Source organism: Mobula birostris, chromosome 14 (genome assembly GCF_030028105.1).
Source record: "Mobula birostris isolate sMobBir1 chromosome 14, sMobBir1.hap1, whole genome shotgun sequence".
NCBI lineage: Eukaryota > Metazoa > Chordata > Chondrichthyes > Myliobatiformes > Myliobatidae > Mobula > Mobula birostris.
In genome coordinates, this window is record NC_092383.1 from 15,413,630 (window position 1) to 15,420,917 (window position 7,288).

The 7,288-nt window shown below is 44.2% G+C and overlaps 1 pseudogene; it reads right to left on the reverse strand.

The window, feature by feature from the left end:
* Positions 1-5,143: 5,143 nt before the first annotated feature.
* LOC140209605 (UDP-glucuronosyltransferase 1-2 pseudogene) lies at positions 5,144-6,936 on the reverse strand (annotated as a pseudogene).
* Between the last annotated feature and the right edge of the window lie 352 nt (positions 6,937-7,288).

The window sequence follows — 7,288 nt, forward strand, 5'->3', positions numbered from 1 at the left end:
ACCCATCAACCCCTTTCATATGCTGACTAAGATACGGGGTATTTAGATATTCTCAAGTTGTATTTTAGGTTTCCAGTATTTGCAACATTTTCTTTTAAATCTGTTTCTGATTTTGACCTTCAAGAACTGTGATTGTTAGAATGAAATCAAACATGGAAAAGAAATAAAAGTTGGAAAGAGGGCTTCTACAAATGTACCGTGAAGAGCATTCTGTCTGGTTGCATCACTGGCTGGTACGGAGGAGCGACTACACAAGATCAAAGTAAGTTAGAAACATAGAAAACCTACAGCACAATACAGGCCCTTTGGTCCACAAAGTTGTGCCAAACATGTCCCTACCTTAGAAATTACTAGGCATACCCATAGCCCTCTATTTTACTAAGCTCCATGTACCTACCCAAAAGTCTCTTAAAAGACCCTAACATATGCACCTCCAGCACCGTTGCCAGCAGCCCATTCCACGCACTCACCACTCTCTGAGTAAAATACTTACCCCTGACATCTCCTCTGTACCTATTCCCCAGCACCTTAAACCTGTGCCCTCTTATGACAACCATTTCAGCTCTGGGAAAAAGCCTCTGACTATCCACATGATCAATGCCTCTAATCATCAGGTCATCTCTCATCTTCCGTCGCTCCGAGGAGAAAAGGCCGAGTTCATTCAACTATTCTCATAAGGCATGCTCCCCAATCCAGGCAACATCCTTGTAAATCTCCTCTGCACACTTTCTATGGCTTCCACATCTTTCCTGTAGTGAGGCGAACAGAACTGAGCACAGTATTCCAACTGGGGTCTGACCAGGGTCCTATATAGCTGCAACATTACCTCTCAGCTCCTAAATTCAATTCCACAATTGATGAAGGCCAATACACTGTACAACTTTTTAACCACAGAGTCAACCTGCCTAGCTGCTTTGAGCATCCTATAGACTCGGACTCCAAGATCCCTCTGATCCTCCACACTGCCAAGAGTCTTACCATTAATACTATATTCTACCATCATATTTGACCTACCAAAATGAACCACTTCACACTTATCTGGGTTGAACTCCATCTGCCACTTCTCAGCCCAGTTTTGGATCCTATCGATGTCCTGCTGTAACCTTTAACAGCCCTCCACACTGTCCACAACACCTTCGACCTTTGTGTCATCAGCAAACTTACTAACCCATCCCTCCACTTCCTCATCCAGGTCATTTATAAAAATCACAAAGAGTAAGGGTCCCAGAATAGATCCCTGAGGCACTCCACCGGTGACTGACCTCTATGTAGAATATGACCCGTCTACCCACCACTTCTCGCCTTCTGTGGGCAAGCCTGTTCTGGCTCCACAAACCAATGTCCCCTTGGATCCCACTCCTCCTTACTTTCTCGATATGCTCTGCATGGGGTACCTTATCAAATGCCTTGCTGAAATCCATATACACTACATCTACTTCTCTTCCTTCGTCAATGTGTTTAGTCACATCCTCAAAAAATTCAATCAGGCTTGTAAGGCATGATCTGCCCTTGACAAGCCATGCTGCCTATTCCAAATCATATTATACCTCTCCAAATGTTCATAAATCCTGCCTCTCAGGATCTTCTCCATCAACTTACTAACCACTGAGGTAAGACTCACTGGTCTATAATTTCCTGGGCTATCTCTACTCCCTTTCTTGAATAAAGGAACAACATCCGCAACCCTCCAATCCTCCAGAACCTCTTCCGTCTCCATTGGTGATGCAAATATCATCGCCAGAGGCTCAGCAATCTCCTCCCTCACCTCCCACAGTGGCCTAGGGTACATTTCATCCGGTCTCGGCGACTTATGTAACTTGATGCTTTCCAAAAGCTATAGCACATCCTCTTTCTTAATATCTACATGCTCAAGCTTTTCAGTCTGCTGCAAGCCATCACTACAATCACCAAGATCCTTTTCCATTGTGAATACTGAAGTAAATTATTCATTAAGTACCTCTGCTATTTCTTCCGGTTCCATACATACTTTCCCACTGTCACACTTCATAAGTCCTATTCTTTCACGTCTTATCCTCTTGCTCTTCACATACTTGTAGAATGCCTTGGGGTTTTCCTTAATCCTGCCCTCCAAGGTCTTCTCATGGCCCCTTCTGGCTCTCCTAATTTCCTTCTTAGGCTCCTTCCTATTAAGCCTTATAATCGTCTAGATCTCTGTCATTACCAAGCTCTCTGAACCTTTTGTAAGCTTTTCTTTTCTTCTTGACTAGGTTCATTGCAGCCTTTGTACACCACGGTTTCTGTACCCTACCATAACTTCCCTGCCTCATTGGAACGTACCTATGCAGAACTCCACACAAATATCCCCTGAACATTTGTCACATTTCTTCTGTACTTTTCCCTGAGAACATCCGTTTCCAATTTAAGCTTCCAATTTCTTGCCTGATAGCCTCATAATTCCCCTTACTCCAATTAAATGCTTTTCTAACTTGTCTGTTCCTACCTCTCTCCAATGCTATTGTAAAGGAGATAGAATTATGATCACTATTTCCAAAATGCTCTCCCACTGAGAGATCTGAACCTGACCAGGTTCATTTCCCAATACCAAATCAAGTACAGCCTCTCCTCTCGTAGGCTTATCTACATATTGTGTCAAGAAATCTTTCTGAACACACCTAACAAACTCTACCCCATCTAAACCCCTTGCTCTAGGGAGATGCCTGTCAATATTTGGGAAATTAAAATCTCCCAGCATGACAACTCTGTTATAATTATACCTTTCCAGGATCTGTTTCCCTATCTGCTCCTGGATAGCCCTGTTACTATTGGACAGTCTATAAAAAACACCCAGTAAAGTTATTGACCCCTTCCTGTTCCTAAGCTCCACCCACAGAGACTCTGCAGACAATCCCTCCATGGCGTCCACCTTTTCTGCTGCTGTGACACTATCTCTGATCAACAGTGCCACACCCCCACCTCTTTTGCCTCCCTCCCTGTCCTTTCTGAAACAACTAAAACCCGGCACTTGAAGTAACCATTTCTATCCCTGAGCCATCCAAGTCTCTGTAATGGCCACCACATCATATCTCCAGGTACTGATCCACGTTCTAAGCTCACCCGCTTTGTTCACAACACTCCTTTTGTTAAAATAGACGCATCTCAAACCTTTGGTCTGAGCGCGTCCCTTCTCTATCACCTGCCTATCCTCCCTCTCGCACTGTCTACAAGCTTTCTCTATTTGTGAGTCAACCTCCTCTTCCCCGGTCTTTTCAGTTCAGTTCCCACCCCTCAACAATTCTAGTTTAAACTCTTCTCAGTAGCCTTAGCAAACCTCCCCACCAGGATATTGATCCCCATGGGATTCAAGAGCAAAATGTCCTTTTTGTACAGGTCACACCTGCCCCAATGATCCAGAAATCTGAATTCCTGCCCCCTGCTCCAATCCCTCAGCCACGCATTTATTCTCTACCTCATTCTATTCCTATTCTCACTGTCGCGTGGCACAGGCAGTAATCCTGAGATTACTACCTTTGAGGTCCTGCTTCTCAACTTCCTTCCTAACTCCCTGTACTCGTTTTTCAGGACATTTTCCCTTTTCCTACCTATGTCATTGGTACCAATATGTACCACGACCTCTGGCTGTTTTCCCTCCTACTGCGGGATATCTTGGACGCAATCTGAAACATACCGGACCCTGGCACCTGGGAGGCAATCTACCATCCGAGTTTCTTTCCTGTGTCCACAGAATCGCCTGTCTGACCCCCTAACTATAGAGTCCCCTATCACTGCTGGCTTCCTCTTCCTTTCCCTACCCTTCTGAGCCACAGGACCAGACTCTGTGCCAGAGGCACGGCCACTGTTGCTTCCCCCAGGTAGGATGTTCCCTCCCCCCCCCCCCCCCCCGTCAAGAGTACTCAAACAGGGATACTTATTGTCAAGGGGTACAGCCATAGGGGTACTCTCTAGTACCTGACTCTTCCCCTTCCCCCTCCTGACGGTGATCCAGTTGTCTGTCTCCCATGGCCCCGGTGTGACCACCTGCCTATAACTCCTTTCTATCGCCTCCTTGCTCTCTCTGACCAGATGAAGGTCATTGAGCTGCATCTCCAGTTCCCTAACTCGGTCCCTTAGGAGCTGCCGCTCGACACACCTGGTGCAGATATGGCTGTCCGGGAGGCTGGGAGACTCCAGGACCTCTCACATCTGACACCGAGCACAGAAAACTGGCCTCACACACATACTTCCTCCTTTCCGCAAATAACACCGGTAAACCTACCTCGCCTTGTCCCATTACCGCCTAAGCCCATTGAGCCAAAGCCCTATCACTCTGCTACCTCTCACTCCGCTGCCCACTGGATATGTCGGTCTTCTTTTTAAACCTTTTGCACTCTACTGGCTGATGTCACACGCCTGCGCAGTCTTGCCTCTCGTTTACCCCAAGTGGTAAAAGCTGCCTTGGCTCAGAAAATCAGCCGTTAACTCGCAGCCTTCTTGCAGAAACTTGTAAAATTAGTCAGCTCCATCATGGGTACTAGCCTCTGTAATATCCAAGACAACTTCAAGGAACGGTGCCTTAGGAAGTCGGTGTCCATCGTTAAGGATCCCCACCACCCAGGGCATGCTCTCTTCCCATCGTTATAGTTCGGAAGGAGGAACAGAAACCTCAGCAGTTCAGGAACAGCTTCCTCCCCTCTGCCATCTGATTTCTAAAAGGACACTGAACACATGAACACTACCTCACTACTTTATTATTTCAGTTTTTTTGCACTATTTATTTTCACTTTACAATTTAATAGACACATACATACACTTTCAATTTCTTTTCTCTATATTTATTTATCATGTATTGCATTGTACTGATGCTACAAAGTTAATAAATTTCACGACACATGCCGGTGACATTAAACCTGATTTGGATTCGCTGCCAGCAATTGTAAACCTTTAGGGTTTGTGTGAGAAATGTTACTAAACTTAGAATAATAGTAGCTAAACATGTCTGTTACTTTATGATCTTATTTGAGAATTTAAAATTTTCCTACGCAGTCTAGGCACGTTTGAGATATTGCATCTCTTTTTTCCCTTTGCTAAATTGATTTTTTCAGACAAGGAATTAATGCAAAAATAACTTCCACCATTTACTTTCAAAGGACTGAAAAGACCATCTTTCAACACAAAAACTGTAACCTCATTCAGTTTTCTGCTTTCTTCTACATGCAATACGACAAAGTTTCTTCAGTGCTACAACCACCAGCACTGTGACCATAAAGAACATGGACAACAGAAAGATCATCACATCTACACAATAGTAAGTGTACCAGGGCAGTCGGTAGGATTCAGAGCGCAAATGCCCTGCTCCTTTGTGTCGGGCAACGTATTCAATCCAGAAAATGGCTCGCTTCATTGACGAGTCTATTTGGTCCCGGTGGAGGGCAGAGAGTTTCTTCATGTTGTCCCGGTAAAATGTGCCGTTTATTACCTCATTAAGTGCCTGCAATAGATCTGCTGAATGCATAGTTGCAACATTAAGCACCTTTGCTGCACCTCGGGACTCCAGTCGGACTACATTGTCAAACTGGTCTAAAAATAGAGGCATGCCAATCACTGGTACCCCGTGGTAGATGGCCTCGTAAATGCTATTGTTACCACCATGAGAAATGAAGACTCGTGTGTTGGGGTGTCCCAGAAGGTCATTCTGAGGGATCCATTTTGTCAGTAGTGTATTACTACCTATATTGGGAGGGATATCTCCATCATATTTCCAAATAACCTTCTGGGGTACTTGAGAAAATGCTTCAGCTATTTGCAGAGTTATCTGCTTTGACAAGTAACTGACAAGGGATCCTAATGACAGCACGATAAGTCCATGTTTCCCTGAGCTTGGGACAAACTCTTCAAACTCTGCTGCTAGTGGTCGGGTTGGTTTAAACTGGAAGCCTCCAATGTACACAATATTTGGCATGGTGGGCCGTGGGAATTCAAGTACAAAATCAACTCTCATCAGCCACACATCAGCCCTCAGCAGAATTGTTTTGATGTCGGTATCCGGTCCCAGATATCGATGACAGAGTTCATTGAAGCTGGGGTAAACAGAAAGTTCTAAAATGTATAAATGGATTAGACTCTGGATGAAGTTTTGTGTTCTTTGAAGAAAGGACATTTTGTCTGTCAGGTGAGAGTTAGAGATTGGGACATAAGAAAGGGGTGATGGAGCAAAAAGAAAATGAGCATCACCAGTCTCTAGCCATCAAACATCATACACCAGCGGAAGTTTTAAGTAATGCGCAAGCATGGGACCAGTAGCAAAAACAGGATCTGTAAGCACCAGGTCAAAATTTGCCTTTTGAAGTTGGCTTAGCAAAGCTTTGTTCTCAAAAATACCAGCAATAGTGAAACCAACCATTTTTATACAGTTTATTACAAAATTTCGTACTTCAAATTGGGACTTAACATAGTCCAAGAAGGTCCACCCATTCTGCCCAAACTGCAATGTGTTTCTCAGAATGATTCCCACTACATCAATTATTTCAACATTTGCTTGTGCTTGAATGACAATAGATTGATATAGGTCAGGACTTCCTGTAATAAATCTAGTTCCTGCATAATAAAGCACAGAGAGGTTGTGCCCACGAAGTTTCAGTTCTTCCAGCAGATGTCGCATATTAATCCAGTGACTTCCTCCAATGGGCACAACTAATACATTTGCTGCCTGAGTAATGGGACAAGATACGACAATGATGGTACTAAGTAAAAAAAGAACAGATTCTCTGCTTTTCCAACCAGAATCCTCCGTACTGAGATACTGTATCCAGATCCTGTTAAAACATTGAAAAAAAAGTATATTATTGTCACATACATATATACTCCGTGGCCAGTTTAGTAGGTACACCTGCTGGTTAATCCAGATATCTAATTAGCCAATCATGTGGCAGCAACTTGATACATAAACACATACAGACATGGTCATGAAGCTCACATCATTCAGACCAAACATATGACCTATGTGACTTTGACTATAGAATGATAATTGGTTCTAGACAGTGTAGTTTGAATATCTCAGAAACCGCACATCTGGAGAAGAAGGATGCTTATGTGAGAATGCTATTTTTGGACTACAGTTCAGCATTCAACACTAAAGTTCTATCCAGGCTCGACAAGAAGCTCAGAGACCTCAGCCTTGACCCTGCTTTGTGCAACTGGATCCTGGACTTTCTGTCAGATCGCCAGCAGGTTGTAAGAGTGAGCTCCCTCACCTCCAACCCTCTGACACTCAATTCAGGAGCCCCTCAGGGCTGCGTACTGAGTCTCCTCCTTTACTCCCTGTATACCCATA